General features: G+C 44.3%; 1 non-coding gene across 1 annotated transcript; it reads left to right on the top strand.

The window, feature by feature from the left end:
• The first annotated feature begins 6,232 nt into the window (after nucleotides 1–6,232).
• On the top strand, nucleotides 6,233–6,336 carry LOC113832776. Its single transcript, XR_003480239.1, has one exon. It is a non-coding gene; the product is annotated as a U6 spliceosomal RNA (small nuclear RNA).
• The last annotated feature ends 17,743 nt before the right edge of the window (nucleotides 6,337–24,079 follow it).

The following is a 24,079-nucleotide window of genomic DNA, read 5'->3' as shown; positions in this document are numbered from 1 at the left end:
TTGAGCACTTTCTCAAGTGTCTTTCAGCCATTTTAGATTCCTCTGTTGAGAATTCTCTATTTAGTTCTGCACTCCACTTTTTTTCAGATTTTTTTATTTGTATTAGAAACAAAATTGTTTTACATGACAATCCCAATTCCCTCTCCCTCACATCCTCCCCTATCACCACCCCCAACTAAAACCCTACCTATCACATAGATTGATTTTGTTGGAATGGGTGTGGCCTTGTTGGAGAAAGTGTGTCACTTCTCAGTTCATTTTCTGTTGCCTGCAACCACTGATCTTCTTTCCTAAATATACTATCCATTCAGACTTCACTCTTCCCCAATCAGGAACATTGGGTTTTGTCCATAAACTAGAAAAACCACAAAGACAGTTAGTTTCCTTGCTTTCTCTCTCCCTCTACTGTCCATTCTTGACATAACAGCTATTGCAATTTTTAAAAATCAAATGTTCACTTATGTAGTGGTTTGGGGGAGCACGCCTGTGGAGGTCAAAAAAAAAAAAAAACTTATGTAGTCAGTTTCTTTTCTCCTACTACCATGTGTCTCCTGGGGATTGAACTCCTCAGGTCTCAGGTTTTGAATAAATGCCCTTATTCCTCTGTGCCATCTTAACTGATCCTAAAGTAGCTTAGCATGGTGACTCATGATTGTGATGACAGCTTTGGAGAAGCTGAGGCAAGAAAAGTGACAAGGGTGTGAAGGCAACCTGCTCTACATCATTCTTTAAGGCCAGCCTGGGCTACAGAGTAAAACCCTTTTGGAGGAAGTATAAGATTAAGGGCTTGGGGATGCAGCTATGTTACCTAGAATTCTGCAAACTCTAACATGATTCTCTGCACCATAGACACTGGACAAGGTGGCATGAACTCCAGTGATCCTGGACCATACCAGAAAGAGACCCTGTCTCAAATTTAAAAAAAAATCAGAGAGCAAGCTTGTATCCTAGATAAGTGAATGTCCACTGTGGCACAGGCATGAGGATGCCATTAGACACATTGCTTCCTTGCAGGTACAGATGTGTGCTGCCACACCTAACAGATGGTGGACACACAGAAAGAGCAATCATCTTCCTAGGACATCTAGAAAATAGTATTCATGGGCTAAAGGAGAGAAAATTAGTTTCATCTCTCAAACAATTTGCTTTTCCAAGGGATGAATGTGAAGCTAATAGGAAAACAGATTACACAAAAGATAAAAAGTGGGATGCAGCTGGGCATGGTGGCTTCTGAATCTCCAGAGGTAGAGGCAGGGGAATTGCTGAGTCTTTGAGTCCAGCCTGATCTACTAAATGAGATCCAGGCCAAGAAGGGCAAGGTGGTGGCACACACCTTTAATCCCAGCACTCAGGAGGCAGAGGCAGGCAGATCTTTGTGAATTCAAGGCCAGCCTGGTCTACAGAACAATTCTAGGACTGCCTGGCTCCAAAGCACCACCAGCGCTCAGCTAAACTTCTGATTCTCCTGTCTCTACCTTCCAAATGGTGGGGTTCCAGGTATTTGCCACCACATCCTGTGTTCTGTGTTGCTGGGTGTGGAGTCCAGGTCTTCATGAATTCAGGGCAAGCACTCTACCAACTGAGCTGTATCTCCTGCTACAATAAATAATTAAAGGCAACTGAATTTTTTTTTTGTTTAGAGAAATGTTGTTTAATGGTAAAAGTTAATACACTCCAGCAGCAGGACTGGCATGGAGTCAAAATAGCAGGTAAGGAGGATTTACTTCATGTGGACTTACATGGGATCACAAAAGGATTAGGAAGGAGACAATCAAATAGAAAAGCCCCATGGCCCTAGATGGGGAAAGTCCAGAGCTGCTGCTTTAGTGAAAGGTTCCCATCACAGACACTAATCAGACTACCAAGCACCATTCCAATAACAGCCCCTGATCCAGTCACACCAACTACAGCGGCCCTAGCATCCCTAAACTTGACTGTTAGGTCAGTGTCCCCAGAAACAAAACTGGTCTGGAATTTCTATCTGGCCACCTGGAGAGGGGACTTACTACAGAAAGGCTGTTTAGATGAGGCCTCTGGTCTACTCAGGAGGGAGGCAGTGAGGAACCTGCCTGACTCCATTTTGAAGGCAGAAGCCAGCGTGCTATTTTTTTTAAGTAGATTTCTATTTACTGTGAGAGTTAAGTTGCTCTGTTTCCTGGAACCTGACCTTCCCCAGCCCATGACCTTGATTTGTTTTTGAGTAGGGACCTTGTGATTTTTTTGTTTTCCCTTCTGTTAAACTACTTGTTATTATACGCCATAAAAGGGACCCAAGAGTGGCTGGAGATATGACTCAGTGTCTAAGAACAATACTTGGACTTCCAGAGGACCTGAGTTCAATTCCCAACAACCACAGAATTGGTCACAACCCCCTGTAATGAGATCTGATGCCCTCTTCTGGCCTGCGGGATACATGCATGCAGAACAGTGTATAAATGATACATAAATTTTTTTAAAAACTAAGGTTTGGAGGGCAATCATGGCCAATTCTTGATTGATGTACCTCAATCAAAAAAATTAAGCTTGCTTCACATTTGGCTCAAACTGTGGTTGTGGTTTTCTTCTAGCTGATATGATTAACAGCAGACACAGGCTGCTGCTATTGGACCACTCCTCTAATACAGGAGTGGATCAGAGCTGGAGAGAGCAGCACTGCCTTAGATGTCTTCGCTTTTCAACCTCCTAGCTTTTTTTGTTTGGAACCAGGGTTCGCTGTGTAACATCTCTGGCTGCCCTGGCACTCACTATATAGACCAGGCTGGATGCAAAAGAAAGAGAACAAGTTTCATGAGTGAAGTGGGGAGACTCCAAAGACTTCAATTGAGACAGTAAGCCGGGCAGTGGTCCCAGCACTCCAGTTAGGAGGCAGAGGCAGGAAGATCTCTGTGAATTCAAAGCCAGCCTGGTCTACATATTGAGTTCCAAGAGAGCCAGGACTCAAAAACAAAACAAAATATAAATAAAGAAAAAACAAACAAATAAATGAAAAAAAAGTGAGTATCTAGGTCTGGTGGCATAGGCTCAAAACCTCAACCCTTGGGAAATGGCGATAGGAGCGTCAGAAATACAACATTATCTTCAGTACATAACAAGTTTGAGCCTAGCATGGGCTCCATAAGACCCTATGTTTAAAAAAATGTTTTAAAAAGAGACTTGGGGGGCTGGAGAGATGGCTCAGAGGTTAAGAAAACTGACTGCTCTTCCAGAGGTCCTGAGTTCAATTCCCAGCAACCACATGGTGGCTCACAACCATCTATAATGAGATCCGGTGCCCTCCTCTGGCCTGCAGGCATCTATGCAGCCAAAGCATTGTATATATAATAAATAAAATCTTGAGAGAGTGAGAGAGAGAGAAAGAGAGAGAGAGAGAGAAGGGGGGAATATAGCTCAATGGGTAGGTCACTTGATGAGCAACCTTAGAGCCCATGGACAGCTGGGTGCAGTCGGCAGCTGACTTCTGCAATCCCAATGCTCTTACTTCAAGAGGGAGATCCAGACAGGAGAATCACTTGAGCTTGAGGGAAAGATGCTGGCATATGCAGCTGCAAACAATAAAGGAACCCTGCCTCAAACAAGGTAGAGAGCAAAGAGCTGCAGGGGATCCAATAGTACACACAAAGAGACAAACATACAGATAGAGAAGAAAAACACAGGGAAGAACAGGAGAGAAGAAACTAATGAAAAAGGGGGTTAAGGAGACCATAAAGAAGAAAAGAGTTCTCATTCATTAGTGGGTTAAGAATAAGTAGGCTGGGCATCGTGATTCCTGTCTTTACACCCACTGAGTACTCAGGAGGCAGAGCAGGGGGATCACTGAGTTTGTGGCCATCTTGGTTTATATAGAGAGTTCTAAGCCAACCTGAACTCCATAGTGAGACCTTGTCTCAAGGAAACAATAGAACTGTTTCAATTAAGTGTCCAGAAACTGGCTGGAGGTTGCAAGATAATAAGCAATTATATAGTGCAGGCAAGGGGACCTGGTAGAGAGCATGCCCAGTGTGAAGGAAGCAAGAAACTTCAGGTGAGGTAGACTTTATTATCTTTAAGGAAGGGAAGGGGAAACAAGCAAGAAACCCATTTGATTGACTTTTGGGGAGTTAAGGATAGTTGTGAGCCACCATGTAGTTGCTGGAAATAATAGCAGGTCCTCAGGAAGGCAAGGAAAGCTCTCAACTGCTGGTCCATCTCTCCATCTCATTAAATATCATGTGTGTTCCTATTCAGTAAATGTACCCTTGTGTGTTAGTGTGACTGTTATTTTGAGACATCAGTGCATGTCTCCTAGACTAGCCTCAAACAGCTAGGGATGATCTGGAATCTGTACTCTTGCTTCCATCTCGTCAAATACTGGAAGTATGGGCATGATCTTCCAAGACCGGTTTTCTTGGGGGGGGGATTGGTTCGAGATAGGGTTTCTCTGTGTAGCTTTGGAGCCTATCCTAGCACTCGAACTGGAGACCAGGCTGCCTCGAACTCACAGAGATCCGTCTGCCTCTGCCTCCAGAGTGCTGGGATTAAAGGCCTGTGCCACAAACTCACAGCATAAGTCCTGTTTTCTTTACATGCCCCGCCCAAAACACACACACACACACACACACACACACACACACACACACACACACACACACACTCACACGTGTGCGAACATGGTTTCCCTGTTAAACAGTCCTGGATATACTGGAATTCACTCTGTAGACCAGGCTGGCCTCCAACTGAAAGAGATCTTTCTGCCTGTGCCTCTCTGGTGCTGGGATTAAAGACATATGTCACTGAAGGGACCAGCCCCCCGTTTGGCAGCCATGACAGTAACACGTTCTCGCTATGACCTTGTCTTAGTCATTAGAGGTCAGATGACTGCCTCCTGACAAGGAACCAATCAGAAGTTAGCTGGTGGCACTATGCTTTACAACCCTGGGTATACTTTAGGGACAATTGCACAGCAATGACACACAGAGCATAGCAACCACCCTGGGAGGGCCTATGGGCCACAACAACCAGTTGGCCAATCAACACAGGGCAAGCCCTCCAAGCCTGGAGGGCACACCAATCCTGAGCATCTGCATACCCCTAGACACTCCCCTTACGCTTCCCTACAAGATCAATCGGCAGCCGGTTCGAGGGGTCTTTTGCGAGCCATGGCGGGTGGGTGAAAGACACGAGCTAACATGGGCTTAGCTCGTTAAAAAATAAATAAAAATAAAGCCTCATGCAGTTTGCAGCAAGCTCTCGAATCTGCCTGGTGATTGGGGTGATGAGGTCGTGGCCTGGGACCCGGGATAACTGAGTTTTCCGGGGGTCTAACAGTCACCACTGCCTGCCTCTTTTTACTTATTAAGAAAAACCATACTGATGATGTGTGGGGTAGGCTGCAGCTCCGAGGAAGAGTGAGTTCTCTCCTTCCACCATGTTTGGGTTCTGGGAATCGAACTCAGGCCATCAGTGTTAGCAACAAGTAACTTGACCCATGGAATCATCTTGCTAGTCCTTATTTATTTAGGTTTGAGACAAGGGCTTGCTTTCAACACTACGCTTACTTCAAATTTGTCTCCTAACTGCTGGGTCTAAAGGTGTGAGCCCTGATACCTTCCTGCCTTTTCTGTTGTTGTTTGTTTGTTTGTTTTTCAAGACGGGGTTTCTCTGTGGCTTTGGAGGGTGTCCTGATGTCAAACTCAAAGAGATCCACCTGCCTCTGCCACCTGAGTGCTGGGTCTAAAGGTGTGCACCACCACCTCCCGGCTCTCCTCCCTGCCTTATTAATTTTTCATGTGTGGTTAACTGACAGCCTTTTGCATGCCAGGCCAGCAATGAACTACATGTGTATAGCCCTATATCCCTTTGTGTTCCTCTTTTGATTTTTTTTGTTTTTCAAGATAGGGTTTCTCTGTGTAGCTCTGGAGCCTGGCTCTGTAGACTGGACTGGCCTCAAATTTACAGCGATCCCCCTGCCTCAGTCTTCCAAGTACTGGAACTAAAGGTGTGTGTCACCACAAACCAGTAAACCCAAAGGTTCGAATTTAATTTACTCATTCTTCTGGTTTTTCTCTCATGATTATTTTTAATTTAACTGACACATTCTTCTAGTAAACCTAAAGTTTTAATACAGACTTGGACTTATAGCCTTGGCTGGTTTAAACAGTTCTGTGCAGACCAAGATGCTCACAGAGACACTCCTGCTTCTGTCTCCCTGGATTAAAAGCATGGACCTCCACATCTGGCATGGCATAGGTATGTTTATTTTAGACTAGGTGTCTTGCTGAATTTGGAACAATCTAAAGAAAATTAGCATGGATCCTGTGCAAGGATAACCCCAAAATTCATGAAGTGTTCCATATTTTGCTCTTCCCCCTGCTAATGGTCACCTGCAGGGAAACTGAGGCAAAATGCCATGAATCTGCTGAGCCTTCTCAATCTGCTTGTGTCAGTCAGTTAAATCCCACCCATAGCTGTTTTCTGCAGAAACAGATAAGGTCTCACATAACCCAGGCTGGCCACAAACTTGCTACCCATTCAAGGACTGAACTGAGGACCGATGACACACCAGACAAGCATGGCACAGGGTCACATCGCCACTCACCCTTCCCACCTCTAGCGATTTTGGAACCTGAAAGTGAAATCTTGTTTTTAGGATTGTGCCTTTGTGGTTTAGTTCCAGATCCTGTTCCTGACTCTCAAAACCTGCAGGAGTTTCCTGAGTAGAAGGAGTGTCTTTAGTTATTCTGAACAATCATGTTAAACACTGGGGAGTATATGTTAAAGAAGAGCTTCAAGGAGGGGCACCCATAACCTCTGGGAAGGAATGGTTTGCAGAGGAGCAGGCAGATTCCTGGATTTGAGCCTTTAGTCCTTTCTAACAATTTACTGATTGGGACCCTTCAAAAGCTTTGAGCTGCAGAATTTTTTTCTGAGTTTGTGCACTGAGGTAGATTGGGGAAGGTGGTAGGCCCAGAGGGAGCATGGAAGGAAGCTTCATGACTCCTCAGGCTTCCAAGTAGCCTCTGCATCTGCTCCTCCAGCTCAATATCTTCACCCTTCCCATCTTAAGTAAGTAAAGCCTCTGGACTACTTCCTGGTAAATACTAAATCTTGACATAGGTGGTGGGCAGTCACCCCTATTTTTGCCTTTCAGAAGCAAGTGAAACAAACTAGGATATGGCAAGGAAAATTTGCTCTGGAGTTAGAGGCAGGAGTGGCCAGAGTTGATGATTATTTGGGGCAGATCTCTTTGTTTGAAGCCAGCCTGATCTACAAGAGCTAGTTCCCAGAAAGCCAGAGTGGCTGGGAAGTAGTGACACACACCTTTAATCCCAGTACTTGGGAGGCAGAGGTAGACAGATCTCTTATGAGTTCAAGGCCACCCTGGTCAACAGAGTGAGTTCCAGGACAGCCAGGGCTGTTACATAGACAAACCCTGTCTTGAAAAACCAAATAATCAAGAGTTACCAACAGTGTAAAAAGAAAGAAAGAAAGAAAGAAAGAAAGAAAGAAAGAAAGAAAGAAAGAAAGAAAAGAAAGACAGCCAGGGTTATAACACAGAGAAACCCTGACTCCAAAAACAAAAAAATTAAAGAAAAACAAAAGATCATCTTGGGTTGTATAATGAGTTCAAAGCCAGCTGGGGTTCCATAAGACCCTGTCCAAACAAAACAAAACAAAACACAGACTGAAGTGATGGCTCAGTGTGAGTGACTGCACAGTCCTTAAGAGCTCTAGTCAGTCTTGCAGAGGACCTGGGTTTGATCCTAACAATCCCATGGTGGCTCACAATCATCCATGACTCCAGTTCCACAGGATCTGATATCCATTTCTGACCTCCAGGGGCACCAGGTACACCATTGGTATACAGACATACATGCACACAAAGTAGTCATATACGTAAAATAAAACAGATTAATCTTTTATATTTATTTTTAATTTTATTCTGTGTGTTGGTATTGCCTGCATGTATATCTGTGTGAGGGTGTCAGGTCACTGGAGTTACAGACAGTTGTGGGTTCTGGGAATTGTACCCAGCGCCTTTGGAAGAGCAGCCAGTGCTCTTAACTGCTTAGCTATCTTCCTAGCACCAGAAACAGATTAATTTTGAAAATTTAAAACAATGTGCTGGAGAGACAGGTGTGACTCACAGTCATCTCTAACTCCAGTTACAGTGGACTGGATGGTTTCTTTTGGCCTCTTTGGGTACCAGGGACACATGTTGTGCATTTTCATACATTCAGATAAGACATTCACTCACATAAAATAAGTACAGAAAAACTAAAAGACAAAAAAAAATAGACCAGAAACAATATTGTTGGTTCAGGCTGTGGTGGCACACCCCTTTAATCCCACCACTCAGGATGGGAGGCAGGTAGATCTTTGTGTGTTTCAGGCTAGGTTGGTTTATACAGTGAATTCCAGGACAGGCTCCAAAGCTACACAGAGAAACCCTTTCTCAAAAAAAACAAAAGAAAAAAATTCTTGGAATGACATAGTTGAAATTTGTTTGTTTTAAAGGCAACCCTGGCACTCCTGGAACTCTCTCTATAGACCAGGTTGGACTTGAACTCAGAAATGCAGTTGACTCTGCCTCTGGAGTGCTGGGATCAAAAGAGTATACCACCATGCCTAGTTAATGTTGCAGTTTGGTACATTCATGTATTTGTTGGTGTGGCAGGTTGCTCTTGCAAGCACAAGACTATACACCGATACACCGTGGTGCACGTGTGATTCAGAGGGCAGTTCCAAGTCAGAGTCCTCCAGAGTCATTCACTTGAGGTAGCAGCAATGTTGCAGGTTCCCTAGGGCAATTCCTGATGGTCTCATTCAAATCTGCATGTGCACTAAGTGTGATTCTGGCTCCCAGTGGTCCATTGCTTGGTGTTTGTAGTTCCCACTTTGCAATCCCAACTGTAATCCCATAGGAATTTGTCACATTCTCTTTCCTGAGGATGGATGCTAGCCCAGGAAAGGGTGTGTCAAGAGAGCTCCAAGCAATGTTGGTGGTATCTGATGTGTAGGGTTCTTTTGAGCAGCTAGGGAAAACTGTGTTTTATCAGCACCAGGCATGTGAGCACACTGGTTAGATGGAGGGGAAGACTGTGGCAGAGGCTGAGCTTTCTCACTGATGTTCAACCTGGGCTCTACCTGAGATCCATCTGCCAGGTCTGCAAATGCCTGCCCTCTGGATTCTGTCTTGATCTGGCAAGATGGTAGAGACACTGGTGGCTCAGCTTTCACTTCCTCCTCTGCTGATTCAGAGTACCTTCTGAATAGTATCTGAGTGACAGGAGGAAATAGGGTGTTGTGTTTCAAGCCTGTGTCGCGACTATGAGCCACGGGTGTTAATATGTCCTCAAAACTAGGAATATTTCTCAGCAAAACAGGAACATCATGTGGACCAGACTGGCCAAATCATGAAATTTGGATGACATCCAAATGTCATGCATTTTACTGTAATTAGTTGCAAGCTGCTCTTCCTAATTGTTATCCTGTGAGCTAAGGACTAGAGGTTCCTTTATTGGCTTGTCTGTTTTGGGGGTCGATTTTGCTTTTATCTGTGTTTTCTTCTTTGGCTCAGCTGGTGGTATGTTATACTAGTTTTCTTTGGTATATCTGAAGATGTGTTCTGTTGTGCCATGCTTTTCTCCTGACTATGTTTCTGCTCTAAAGTCTTTCCAGCAAGGCTCCTGGTGGACTTTCAGCATTTTCACTCTCAGGAGGTTTGTGATTGAAATTAATTGCAGATGCCAGCTGGGTTAATTGTGCTGAGCCATCTTCAATTAGACTGTAAGGTGCTTCTTGATCAACCGTCCTGAAATGGTGGATGAGTAATACATCATCTCCGCCCCCTCCCCTTGGATCTCTTTGGGGCAGGAGCTTCACATTCACATGATTATAAAAAGCCTGCTGGTTCTGAGTGTGGCACCAGACTTAACATTGAGGCGACACACTGCTTTGGAATCATCAGTGGCCATCTGCAAAACCAACTTAGTATCTGGTCAAAGGTGGGAATATTGCCCAGGAAAACGGGAACATCATGTGGACCACACTGGCCTAATCGTTGAAAGTTGGATGATATCCAAATGTCATGCATTTTACTGTACTTAGTTTGAAGCTGCTCTTGCTAATCTTTTTCCTGAGAGCTAAGGACTAGAGGTTCCTTTTTCGGCATGTCTGTTTCGGGGTCATTAATGCTTTTTCCAGGTCTTGTTCTATGGCTCTACTGGCAGTATACTAGGTTTGTTTAGTATACCTTAAAGTGGTATCTCGTGTGCGATGCCTTTCTCCTGGATAGTCTTTGAAACAAGGCTCCACAGTGGATATTCATTATTCCTACTGTCTGCATTAGTGAGATTATAATTAATGTGGGATGCAAGCTGTGTCAATTGAACTGCCACATCTTCATTTGAGTATAATGTGCATCCTGAACAAGGGTCAATTTGCCTCCAGCAATGCATTTCCTACTCCCTTCAAGTGTATTGGAGTGTTCATATGAGTTTGCAGGTTCTTGGTTGGTAGCTGAGCTATCCAACAACTTGATCGTTGTGATCTGGCCATTGAAGACCAGTGTCCGAAGACATGGGTGCTGAAGACTCTTCCCTTGTGAGTTTGGGTTCTGGAGGTCTTTTCTCACATAATTAAGGAGGGCTTTACAACTATGAAGCAGACTAGCTGTTGTCTGATCTGTCCTTTCATCCTACTGACTTGGATGGTGAGGAATTCTAGGATGGAGCTTCTGAGAACTGAGTCAGGGCTTCGATGGCTACCACTTGTTCGAGTGTCGATCTCCTGTTTTTTATTATTGATAAAAGACTATGCTGAACTGGAGAGTCATCTTTAGGTTCCTTACTACGTCCCTACTCGGGCATTTGGGGTTGACTAGCAGCACTGCGTGTTAGGATGATCGAAATTCTTGGAATTTACACCGGAACAGCAGTTCCAGCTCATTTACATTTGAATTGAGGTCTCCCTTGACTTGACCCAGAAGTGGACTTTCTTGGTTGGCATCCACTGCCCTGCCTCCATTCCCGTCATGCTTTTAGTATTCTTCCCTACCTTTTCAAGGGGATGTGTGATGCCCCGGCCTTGCCCTCTGGCATCAGTTACACCTGGGTTTCTCCCATATTTCTTAGACCTGGGATTACCCCATTGTGCTATAAGTGTACAGAAGGATGCTCTCCACCTAGAACAACGTCAGAGAAGGGCAAGCACCTCAAGCAGCCCTGCCAGAAGTCTCTGCTTTTAACTAAATCTCCAAGATTTCACCTTCTACTCAGACTTAGTCATATTGTGGATGACACACAAATGACCACTCACCTTTGCAGTCCAGGGGAGCGTGGGGGGAGCACTTCCAAGTCAGAGTCCTTCTCCAGAGTCATTCACTCCAGGTAGCAGCAATGTTGCAGGCTCACTAGGGCGGTTCCTGATGGTCTCATTCAAATCTGCCTGTGCACTATGTGTGATTCCCGCCCCCGAGGTCCATTGCTTAGTGCTTGTAGTTCCCACTTTGCAATCCCAACTGTAATCCCATGGAATTTGTCACATTCTCTTTACTGAGGATGGATGCTAGCTCTGTAAAGAGTGTGTCAAGAGAGGTATCAGGCAATGTTGGTGGTATCTGATGCATAGGGTTCTTTTGAGCACCTAGGGGAAACTGTGTTTTATCAGCACCAGGCATGTGAGCACACTGGTTAGATGGAGGGGAAGGCTGTGGCAGAGGCTGAGCTTTCTCACTGATGTTCTCCCTGGGCTCTACCTGAGATCGATCTGCCAGGTCTGCAAATGCCTGCCTGCTGGATTCTGTCTTGAACTGGCATGATGGTAGAGACTCCTGTGGCTCAACTTTCACTTCCTCCTTGGCTGATTCAGAGTACCTTCTGAATTGAATCTGACTGACAGGAGGAAATAGGGTATTGTGTTTCAAGCATAATATATCCCTACTATGAGCCACCGGTGTTAATATCTCCTCACAGGTAGGAATATTTCTCAGCAAAACAGGAACATCATGTGGACAAGACTGGCCAAATCATGAAATTTGGATGACATCCAAATGTCATACATTTTACTGTACTTAGTTGCAAGCTGCTGGTGGACCCAAAGGTCCAAAGACTGCAGGAAGGGACACTCAAAGGGTTTCTCTCCTGTGTGTGAGCTCTGGTGAATAATAAACTGATACCTGGAAAGGAAACTCCTCCTGCATTGGGCCCTCTAACGGAGCCTGGCTTGGGAGATGCTCTTGAGCAGCCACCGCTAGCTGCCTATTTTCATTATGGTCCACACTAGAGGCCCCTGATCCGCAAGTGAGAGGGCAGTCCCCGCTGGACCTGCAGAGACTCTGAGGATCTGTGCTTGCAGCTTCGTCTTCTTTTCTAGAATGTGGGTAAATGGTAAATCCAATTTTGCATCTTCCCGGGGAGTCATCACATCTGATTGGGAGGGAGTCCACACACAACGTTTAAAACTTGAGAGTCCAGTCTCAAAAGCCAATTATTTATTTACTTGATGACCGAGGGAGGTGCTACCCTAAGAATGTGGAGGGCAGAGGACGCCTTTTAGGGTTTGATTCTGTCACCATGAGGGCCCTGCCTGACAGACCATGGCTCAGTCCCTGGCAGGTTCTGAAGCTCCAGGCTAGCCCAGCAACTGCTGGGGCTGTCTCCAGACAATACCACCCACATCTTCGTCCCAGTCATCCCATTCATCTGTCTTGGCTTTTCCTTTTTATTAAAACCTTCTTGGGAAACTAAAGCCTTACTAGTGGATGGCTCTTCAGTCTCTGACAGGTTCCGAAGCCCTGGGCCACCCTGGTCTCTTGTTGGGTGGCTCTTCCTATGGATTTGACCTGTGCTCCTGGGGCAACTTCATGTCCTCCCATTCATCCTCCTTCTCAACTCTGGGATCTGATATTGCAGAACTCCTATTCCAGTCCCAGATCAACTGACATGAATCCAGCTCCAGGAGGAGTCCTGGAGCTCAATGCCTTTGGCACTGACGTGCACATAGCTCAATGCACATACCCACACACAGACACACAGACAAATTAAAAGCACATCTCTTTGTTCAAAGCCAGCCTAGTCTTCAGAGTAAGCTCCTGGATAGCCAGGGTTACAGAGAAACCCTGTTTGGCAGTAGGTTTACAGAGAATCAGCTGTCTAACCAAGTGCTAGTGTGATCCCCATGAACAAATCCTATTGTTCTTCCCTAGCCTGATGGCTCCTCAGGCCTAGTGACTGTCAAACCTAGTGACTTCTTTGCAATTTGCCTGAAATGAGTCACTGTGGAGATAGCAGGACACCTTTCTATTCCAATGTTTAATTCTTAAGTAGACAAAACAAATCCATTCTTAGCTTGGTGTGGAAAGGTGTTTCTAGAGAAAAACAAAAGAGGGCTAAGGAGAAACAAGAGCAGGTACTGGAAGAAGAGTGAAAATGCCTCTAGCATATTAGGATGGGAAGATTGCCTCAAAAGTATAGAAATGGTCCTGGGTGATAGAGGCGCATGTCTTAAATCCCAGCACTGGGGAGACTGAAACAGGCAGATTTGTGAGTTCAATGCCAGCCTGATCTACTGAGTTCCAGAACAGGCTCCAAAGCTACAGAGTAACCCTGTCTGGAAAAAAATAATTTTACATATACATATATGGAGGAATGAAGTAGCCATCTCCAAACACACATTTGACTTTTGAGTAAGCCATGACAGCTTCATTAGACAAAACAATACCTGCGCTGTCTCCTCAGCCATCCTGCTGACCTCCCTACTCAGGCAAATTCCTGTAAGCCAAGCAAGGGAGGCAGGAGGACCATCCCTGAGTTTAAGCTAGCCAGGGCTCCACACATAGTTTCCAGTTCTTGAGAATAGTGATTCGTCTCCCTGTGGGTACCATGTAACCCACACTCCCCATCAAATTTGTGTGAAGAAACTGCAAGTACCACATGAACCAGATAAATGACCTATGCATCCCAATGAATCTAGTGCAGTCAAGATGGCTCACCAGATACAGCTGCTTGCAGAGCAAGCCTGGTAGTCAAGACAATTCACAAGTAAATGCAGCAAAAAGAAGGAAAGAAGGAGGGAAAGAAAGCTAAATCACAAGAGAAGCCTATACACCCTCCATGTTTATTGTGGCTCTAGTCCCAGTATCCAAGGTGTAGGGCACCAGCATTTGTGCTGCTGTTCAATTAGATTTGCATACTCAGTGGAAATTTATTCAGTCTAAGAAGACTATTATCAATATTTCCTAAGTTTGAGTGATTGTATCATGGATGTCTGGAACTAGAATATAATACTCCAATAGGAATGTTCATATAACTATGAGATGGTATAAACTCTGATGTTCAAAGCATTTCATCACAGGCCATAATTAATGTTTTTGAGAAATGCTCCTTCTTTAGGCCAGGGTAGGAACCTCAAACCCAAGGAAACCTAACTGCCTTGTCCTTTTAATATCTGGACTCAGAGGCATGTGACTGGACATTTGTTTTAATAGAAATGAAACTGAAACCAGAAAAACTTAACCACAATGGGGCAAGTCCCAATCACGCCTGCCTGGTTAGACACTCTAACAACAGGAGCAAGGTTCAAGGCCAGCCTGAGCAACACTGGGTTTAAAGAGAGCCGGGGATATATGAATATCCTTCGCTAGCTTCAAAAATCCCACTTGGGATACTTGCAAGACTGCACTACCTCATTCCCCCCTCCAATACTTTATTAGGTACCACAGTGCCCACTCTAGAATTGGGTCAGGTTACCAGGCTATTTATTTATTTTGCTTCCAGGAGCTAGGATGGAACCCGGGGGTTTCTCCCATCTGGAAACAAGCCCCCAAATCTTATTATTCCCCCTTTAATTCTGGGTCTTGTTTGCCCTTGTTCCCATCCCTGTGTCATTCACCACATGCTCCCCCTGGCATTCTCCAAGGAATCTGAAGGCTGGGTCTTTCCATGTACAGTAAATATCAAGTCTCCAGCCAGCTCATCATTATTACTGTTTTCCAAGAACAGAAATTCCACAATAGAGAGTCCTCCGGTGAGCACTCGCACTGAGTGTTGATAATAAATTCCCTCAGAAAAACCGGTGCTTCCTGGAGCCCAAAATTCCCATTGTTCTTTCCCACAGGCTATCTGATCAAGTCTTCTCCAGAATTTTGAGGACTGAGGAGCATCCTCAGGATTCCAGTGCATGGGAGACTGAGGTTGGAGGTTGGCAGGGGTTTATTAAGGTTACCTGGAATATAATAAAGTCCTATCACAAAAATTCAAAAACAAACCCACAGGGCACAAGTGTGTGAACCATTGCTCTGGACACGAGAAAAGAAGAACCATGGGGTTGAGATGGCTCACACCGACTATTCTCCCAGAGTTCCTGTGTGCAACTCCCAGCAAACACATGGTGGCTCACAACCATCTGTAATGAGATCTAGTGCCCACTTTTGCCTGCAGGGATATGTGCCGGCAGAACACTGTATACATAAGAAATAAATCTTTAAAAGAAAGAATAGCAGTACCTGTGTAGAAAACAGTCCAGAGTAGCCAGGGACTTTTAAATCCATACAGGTTAGATACCTATACACATGCTGCATCGTGAACAGATATGTGACCCAAACTGTGCACTTAAACTTTTCCTTTCATAACATATTGCCATTATTGCTCTTTGTATATAAATATAAATATATATAAGCTATTTGAAACTCAAATATGTGATGAATCCAAGGTGTTTCAGTAAGTGCTCACCTGTGCATGCAAATTTGATTTCATCTTTAGTAAGTAGTAAAGTCAAATGCTTTCCAAAAATAAAATAAGTGACACACTGGAAGACAAATGTCACACAATTTCAATTTTATGTGTAAACTAGAAATGATGAACTTACTGGAAAAGAGAGCAGAATTGTGGCTATTAGGCTTCAATGTGGGTCTTTTAATAATGAGGAAATGATTGGTTTAAGGATATAAAACTGCTGTTGGACAAGAGGCATGGACTCTCTGAAGCCTTGAGGTCTACTGAGAGCATGATAAAAATATGGTTGATAACAATGTCCTATACTTTAAAAGTTGTGAGATAGTATTCTGTTACGATATTTCTCTCAAAAGAAGTTAGGAAAGAATGACGCCCACATTCCCAAATTTTGTGTATGAATGTTTTCATTTAAATGGACGCCACAATATTGGTACACAGTGGAGTTTTATTCAGTCTAAGAAGACAATTAGCAATATTTACTAAGCAATATTTACTTTCATGGATGCCTGGAACTAGAATACCAGAATGTTCATATAACTATGAAATGGTATAATCTCTGATGTCCAATGTATTTCATCATAGGCCATAATATGTCTCTACTATGAGCCACCGGTGTTAATACCTCCTCAAAGGTAGGAATATTTCCCAGCAAAATAGGAACATCATGTACAACAGACTGGCCAAATCTTTGAAATTTGCATGACATCCAAAGGTCATGCATTTTACTGTACTTAGTTGCAAGCTGCTCTTGCTAATCATTTTCCTGAGAGCTAAGGGCTAGAGGTTCCTTTTTCGGCTTGTCTGTTTGGGGGGTCATTAATGCTTTTTCCAGGTCTTGTTCTATGGCTCTACTGGCAGTATACTAGGTTTGTTTAGTATACCTTAAAGTGGTATCTCGTGTGCGATGCCTTTCTCCTGGATAGTCTTTGAAACAAGGCTCCACAGTGGATATTCATTATTCCTACTGTCTGCATTAGTGAGATTATAATTAATGTGGGATGCAAGCTGTGTCAATTGAACTGCCACATCTTCATTTGAGTATAATGTGCATCCTGAACAAGGGTCAATTTGCCTCCAGCAATGCATTTCCTACTCCCTTCAAGTGTATTGGAGTGTTCATATGAGTTTGCAGGTTCTTGGTTGGTAGCTGAGCTATCCAACAACTTGATCGTTGTGATCTGGCCATTGAAGACCAGTGTCCGAAGACATGGGTGCTGAAGACTCTTCCCTTGTGAGTTTGGGTTCTGGAGGTCTTTTCTCACATAATTAAGGAGGGCTTTACAACTATGAAGCAGACTAGCTGTTGTCTGATCTGTCCTTTCATCCTACTGACTTGGATGGTGAGGAATTCTAGGATGGAGCTTCTGAGAACTGAGTCAGGGCTTCGATGGCTACCACTTGTTCGAGTGTCGATCTCCTGTTTTTTATTATTGATAAAAGACTATGCTGAACTGGAGAGTCATCTTTAGGTTCCTTACTACGTCCCTACTCGGGCATTTGGGGTTGACTAGCAGCACTGCGTGTTAGGATGATCGAAATTCTTGGAATTTACACCGGAACAGCAGTTCCAGCTCATTTACATTTGAATTGAGGTCTCCCTTGACTTGACCCAGAAGTGGACTTTCTTGGTTGGCATCCACTGCCCTGCCTCCATTCCCGTCATGCTTTTAGTATTCTTCCCTACCTTTTCAAGGGGATGTGTGATGCCCCGGCCTTGCCCTCTGGCATCAGTTACACCTGGGTTTCTCCCATATTTCTTAGACCTGGGATTACCCCATTGTGCTATAAGTGTACAGAAGGATGCTCTCCACCTAGAACAACGTCAGAGAAGGGCAAGCACCTCAAGCAGCCCTGCCAGAAGTCTCTGCTTTTAACTAAATCTCCAAGATTTCACCTTCTACTCAGACTTAGTCATATTGTGGATGACACACAAATGACCACTCACCTTTGCAGTCCAGGGGAGCGTGGGGGGAGCACTTCCAAGTCAGAGTCCTTCTCCAGAGTCATTCACTCCAGGTAGCAGCAATGTTGCAGGCTCACTAGGGCGGTTCCTGATGGTCTCATTCAAATCTGCCTGTGCACTATGTGTGATTCCCGCCCCCGAGGTCCATTGCTTAGTGCTTGTAGTTCCCACTTTGCAATCCCAACTGTAATCCCATGGAATTTGTCACATTCTCTTTACTGAGGATGGATGCTAGCTCTGTAAAGAGTGTGTCAAGAGAGGTATCAGGCAATGTTGGTGGTATCTGATGCATAGGGTTCTTTTGAGCACCTAGGGGAAACTGTGTTTTATCAGCACCAGGCATGTGAGCACACTGGTTAGATGGAGGGGAAGGCTGTGGCAGAGGCTGAGCTTTCTCACTGATGTTCTCCCTGGGCTCTACCTGAGATCGATCTGCCAGGTCTGCAAATGCCTGCCTGCTGGATTCTGTCTTGAACTGGCATGATGGTAGAGACTCCTGTGGCTCAACTTTCACTTCCTCCTTGGCTGATTCAGAGTACCTTCTGAATTGAATCTGACTGACAGGAGGAAATAGGGTATTGTGTTTCAAGCATAATATATCCCTACTATGAGCCACCGGTGTTAATATCTCCTCACAGGTAGGAATATTTCTCAGCAAAACAGGAACATCATGTGGACAAGACTGGCCAAATCATGAAATTTGGATGACATCCAAATGTCATACATTTTACTGTACTTAGTTGCAAGCTGCTGGTGGACCCAAAGGTCCAAAGACTGCAGGAAGGGACACTCAAAGGGTTTCTCTCCTGTGTGTGAGCTCTGGTGAATAATAAACTGATACCTGGAAAGGAAACTCCTCCTGCATTGGGCCCTCTAACGGAGCCTGGCTTGGGAGATGCTCTTGAGCAGCCACCGCTAGCTGCCTATTTTCATTATGGTCCACACTAGAGGCCCCTGATCCGCAAGTGAGAGGGCAGTCCCCGCTGGACCTGCAGAGACTCTGAGGATCTGTGCTTGCAGCTTCGTCTTCTTTTCTAGAATGTGGGTAAATGGTAAATCCAATTTTGCATCTTCCCGGGGAGTCATCACATCTGATTGGGAGGGAGTCCACACACAACGTTTAAAACTTGAGAGTCCAGTCTCAAAAGCCAATTATTTATTTACTTGATGACCGAGGGAGGTGCTACCCTAAGAATGTGGAGGGCAGAGGACGCCTTTTAGGGTTTGATTCTGTCACCATGAGGGCCCTGCCTGACAGACCATGGCTCAGTCCCTGGCAGGTTCTGAAGCTCCAGGCTAGCCCAGCAACTGCTGGGGCTGTCTCCAGACAATACCACCCACATCTTCGTCCCAGTCATCCCATTCATCTGTCTTGGCTTTTCCTTTTTATTAAAACCTTCTTGGGAAACTAAAGCCTTACTAGTGGATGGCTCTTCAGTCTCTGACAGGTTCCGAAGCCCTGGGCCACCCTGGTCTCTTGTTGGGTGGCTCTTCCTATGGATTTGACCTGTGCTCCTGGGGCAACTTCATGTCCTCCCATTCATCCTCCTTCTCAACTCTGGGATCTGATATTGCAGAACTCCTATTCCAGTCCCAGATCAACTGACATGAATCCAGCTCCAGGAGGAGTCCTGGAGCTCAATGCCTTTGGCACTGACGTGCACATAGCTCAATGCACATACCCACACACAGACACACAGACAAATTAAAAGCACATCTCTTTGTTCAAAGCCAGCCTAGTCTTCAGAGTAAGCTCCTGGATAGCCAGGGTTACAGAGAAACCCTGTTTGGCAGTAGGTTTACAGAGAATCAGCTGTCTAACCAAGTGCTAGTGTGATCCCCATGAACAAATCCTATTGTTCTTCCCTAGCCTGATGGCTCCTCAGGCCTAGTGACTGTCAAACCTAGTGACTTCTTTGCAATTTGCCTGAAATGAGTCACTGTGGAGATAGCAGGACACCTTTCTATTCCAATGTTTAATTCTTAAGTAGACAAAACAAATCCATTCTTAGCTTGGTGTGGAAAGGTGTTTCTAGAGAAAAACAAAAGAGGGCTAAGGAGAAACAAGAGCAGGTACTGGAAGAAGAGTGAAAATGCCTCTAGCATATTAGGATGGGAAGATTGCCTCAAAAGTATAGAAATGGTCCTGGGTGATAGAGGCGCATGTCTTAAATCCCAGCACTGGGGAGACTGAAACAGGCAGATTTGTGAGTTCAATGCCAGCCTGATCTACTGAGTTCCAGAACAGGCTCCAAAGCTACAGAGTAACCCTGTCTGGAAAAAAATAATTTTACATATACATATATGGAGGAATGAAGTAGCCATCTCCAAACACACATTTGACTTTTGAGTAAGCCATGACAGCTTCATTAGACAAAACAATACCTGCGCTGTCTCCTCAGCCATCCTGCTGACCTCCCTACTCAGGCAAATTCCTGTAAGCCAAGCAAGGGAGGCAGGAGGACCATCCCTGAGTTTAAGCTAGCCAGGGCTCCACACATAGTTTCCAGTTCTTGAGAATAGTGATTCGTCTCCCTGTGGGTACCATGTAACCCACACTCCCCATCAAATTTGTGTGAAGAAACTGCAAGTACCACATGAACCAGATAAATGACCTATGCATCCCAATGAATCTAGTGCAGTCAAGATGGCTCACCAGATACAGCTGCTTGCAGAGCAAGCCTGGTAGTCAAGACAATTCACAAGTAAATGCAGCAAAAAGAAGGAAAGAAGGAGGGAAAGAAAGCTAAATCACAAGAGAAGCCTATACACCCTCCATGTTTATTGTGGCTCTAGTCCCAGTATCCAAGGTGTAGGGCACCAGCATTTGTGCTGCTGTTCAATTAGATTTGCATACTCAGTGGAAATTTATTCAGTCTAAGAAGACTATTATCAATATTTCCTAAGTTTGAGTGATTGTATCATGGATGTCTGGAACTAGAATATAATACTCCAATAGGAATGTTCATATAACTATGAGATGGTATAAACTCTGATGTTCAAAGCATTTCATCACAGGCCATAATTAATGTTTTTGAGAAATGCTCCTTCTTTAGGCCAGGGTAGGAACCTCAAACCCAAGGAAACCTAACTGCCTTGTCCTTTTAATATCTGGACTCAGAGGCATGTGACTGGACATTTGTTTTAATAGAAATGAAACTGAAACCAGAAAAACTTAACCACAATGGGGCAAGTCCCAATCACGCCTGCCTGGTTAGACACTCTAACAACAGGAGCAAGGTTCAAGGCCAGCCTGAGCAACACTGGGTTTAAAGAGAGCCGGGGATATATGAATATCCTTCGCTAGCTTCAAAAATCCCACTTGGGATACTTGCAAGACTGCACTACCTCATTCCCCCCTCCAATACTTTATTAGGTACCACAGTGCCCACTCTAGAATTGGGTCAGGTTACCAGGCTATTTATTTATTTTGCTTCCAGGAGCTAGGATGGAACCCGGGGGTTTCTCCCATCTGGAAACAAGCCCCCAAATCTTATTATTCCCCCTTTAATTCTGGGTCTTGTTTGCCCTTGTTCCCATCCCTGTGTCATTCACCACATGCTCCCCCTGGCATTCTCCAAGGAATCTGAAGGCTGGGTCTTTCCATGTACAGTAAATATCAAGTCTCCAGCCAGCTCATCATTATTACTGTTTTCCAAGAACAGAAATTCCACAATAGAGAGTCCTCCGGTGAGCACTCGCACTGAGTGTTGATAATAAATTCCCTCAGAAAAACCGGTGCTTCCTGGAGCCCAAAATTCCCATTGTTCTTTCCCACAGGCTATCTGATCAAGTCTTCTCCAGAATTTTGAGGACTGAGGAGCATCCTCAGGATTCCAGTGCATGGGAGACTGAGGTTGGAGGTTGGCAGGGGTTTATTAAGGTTACCTGGAATATAATAAAGTCCTATCACAAAAATTCAAAAACAAACCCACAGGGCACAAGTGTGTGAACCATTGCTCTGGACACGAGAAAAGAAGAACCATGGGGTTGAGATGGCTCACACCGACTATTCTCCCAGAGTTCCTGTGTGCAACTCCCAGCAAACACATGGTGGCTCACAACCATCTGTAATGAGATCTAGTGCCCACTTTTGCCTGCAGGGATATGTGCCGGCAGAACACTGTATACATAAGAAATAAATCTTTAAAAGAAAGAATAGCAGTACCTGTGTAGAAAACAGTCCAGAGTAGCCAGGGACTTTTAAATCCATACAGGTTAGATACCTATACACATGCTGCATCGTGAACAGATATGTGACCCAAACTGTGCACTTAAACTTTTCCTTTCATAACATATTGCCATTATTGCTCTTTGTATATAAATATAAATATATATAAGCTATTTGAAACTCAAATATGTGATGAATCCAAGGTGTTTCAGTAAGTGCTCACCTGTGCATGCAAATTTGATTTCATCTTTAGTAAGTAGTAAAGTCAAATGCTTTCCAAAAATAAAATAAGTGACACACTGGAAGACAAATGTCACACAATTTCAATTTTATGTGTAAACTAGAAATGATGAACTTACTGGAAAAGAGAGCAGAATTGTGGCTATTAGGCTTCAATGTGGGTCTTTTAATAATGAGGAAATGATTGGTTTAAGGATATAAAACTGCTGTTGGACAAGAGGCATGGACTCTCTGAAGCCTTGAGGTCTACTGAGAGCATGATAAAAATATGGTTGATAACAATGTCCTATACTTTAAAAGTTGTGAGATAGTATTCTGTTACGATATTTCTCTCAAAAGAAGTTAGGAAAGAATGACGCCCACATTCCCAAATTTTGTGTATGAATGTTTTCATTTAAATGGACGCCACAATATTGGTACACAGTGGAGTTTTATTCAGTCTAAGAAGACAATTAGCAATATTTACTAAGCAATATTTACTTTCATGGATGCCTGGAACTAGAATACCAGAATGTTCATATAACTATGAAATGGTATAATCTCTGATGTCCAATGTATTTCATCATAGGCCATAATATGTCTCTACTATGAGCCACCGGTGTTAATACCTCCTCAAAGGTAGGAATATTTCCCAGCAAAATAGGAACATCATGTACAACAGACTGGCCAAATCTTTGAAATTTGCATGACATCCAAAGGTCATGCATTTTACTGTACTTAGTTGCAAGCTGCTCTTGCTAATCATTTTCCTGAGAGCTAAGGGCTAGAGGTTCCTTTTTCGGCTTGTCTGTTTGGGGGGTCATTAATGCTTTTTTCCGGGTCTTGTTCTTTGGATCTGCTGGCAGTATACTAGGTTCATTTAGTATACCTTAAAGTGGCATCTCTTGTGCGATGCCTTTCTCCTGGATAGTCTTTGAAACAGGGCTCCACAGTGGACATTCATTATTCCTACTCTCTGCACTAGTGAGATTCTAATTAATGTGGGATGCAAGGTGTGTCAATTGAGCTGCCACATCTTCATTTGAGTATAATGTGCATCTTGAATAAGGGTCAATTTGCCTCCAGCAATGCATTTCCTACTCTCTTCAAGTGTATTGGAAAGTTCACAAGAGTTTGCAAGTAGTCGGTTGGTAGCTGAGCTATCCAACAACTTGATCATTGTGATCTGGCCATTGAAGATCAGTGTCAGATATCAATTCTCCTGTGAGTTTGTTTCCTGGAGGTCTCTTCTCACATAATTAAGGAGGGCCTTACAACGATGAAGGAGACTAGCTGTCGTCTAATCTGTCTGACTTGGATGGTGAGGAATTCTCAGATGGAGCTTCTGAGAGCTGAGTAAGGGCTTCGATGGCTACCACTTGTTCAAGTGTCCATCTCCTGTCTTTTAGTATTGATAAAAGACTATGCTGAACTGGAGAGTCCTCTTTAGGTTCCTTACTACGTCCCTACTCGGGCATTTGGGGTTGACTAGCAGCACTGTGTGTTAGGATGATCGAAGTTGGTGAAATTTTCACCCGATCAGCAGTTCAAGCTCATTTACATTTGAATTGAGGTCTCCCTTGACTTGACCCAGAAGTGGACTTTCTTGGTTGGCATTCACTGCCACGCCTCTATTCCTGTCTTGCTTTTAGTATTCTTCCCTACCTTTTCATGGGGATGTGTGATGCCCAGGCCTTGCCTTCTGGCATCAATTACACCTGGGGTTTCTCCACTGTGCTGTAAGTCTATATAAGACTGCTTTCCCCTTGGAACATGGTCAGATAGACTCAAGCAGCTCAAGCAGTCAGATGTCTCTGCTTTTAAGTAAATGTCCAGGCTTTTGCCCATTACTCAGACTTAGTCGTGGTGGGGATGCCACAGAAATGAGCACTCACCTATAGAATCACGGGGGGTGGGGGGCCTTGTAAAACAGAGTCCTTTTCCTCATTCAGTACAGGTAGCAGAAATGTTGAAAGTTCCCTAAGGCAGTTCCGAGGATTGCAGGAAGGGACACTC

The sequence above is a fragment of the Cricetulus griseus genome (genome assembly GCF_003668045.3).
Source record: "Cricetulus griseus strain 17A/GY chromosome 1 unlocalized genomic scaffold, alternate assembly CriGri-PICRH-1.0 chr1_0, whole genome shotgun sequence".
NCBI classification, from domain to species: domain Eukaryota; kingdom Metazoa; phylum Chordata; class Mammalia; order Rodentia; family Cricetidae; genus Cricetulus; species Cricetulus griseus.
Note: the sequence above shows the minus strand (reverse complement) of the source record. Positions and strands in the feature narration are given on the sequence as shown.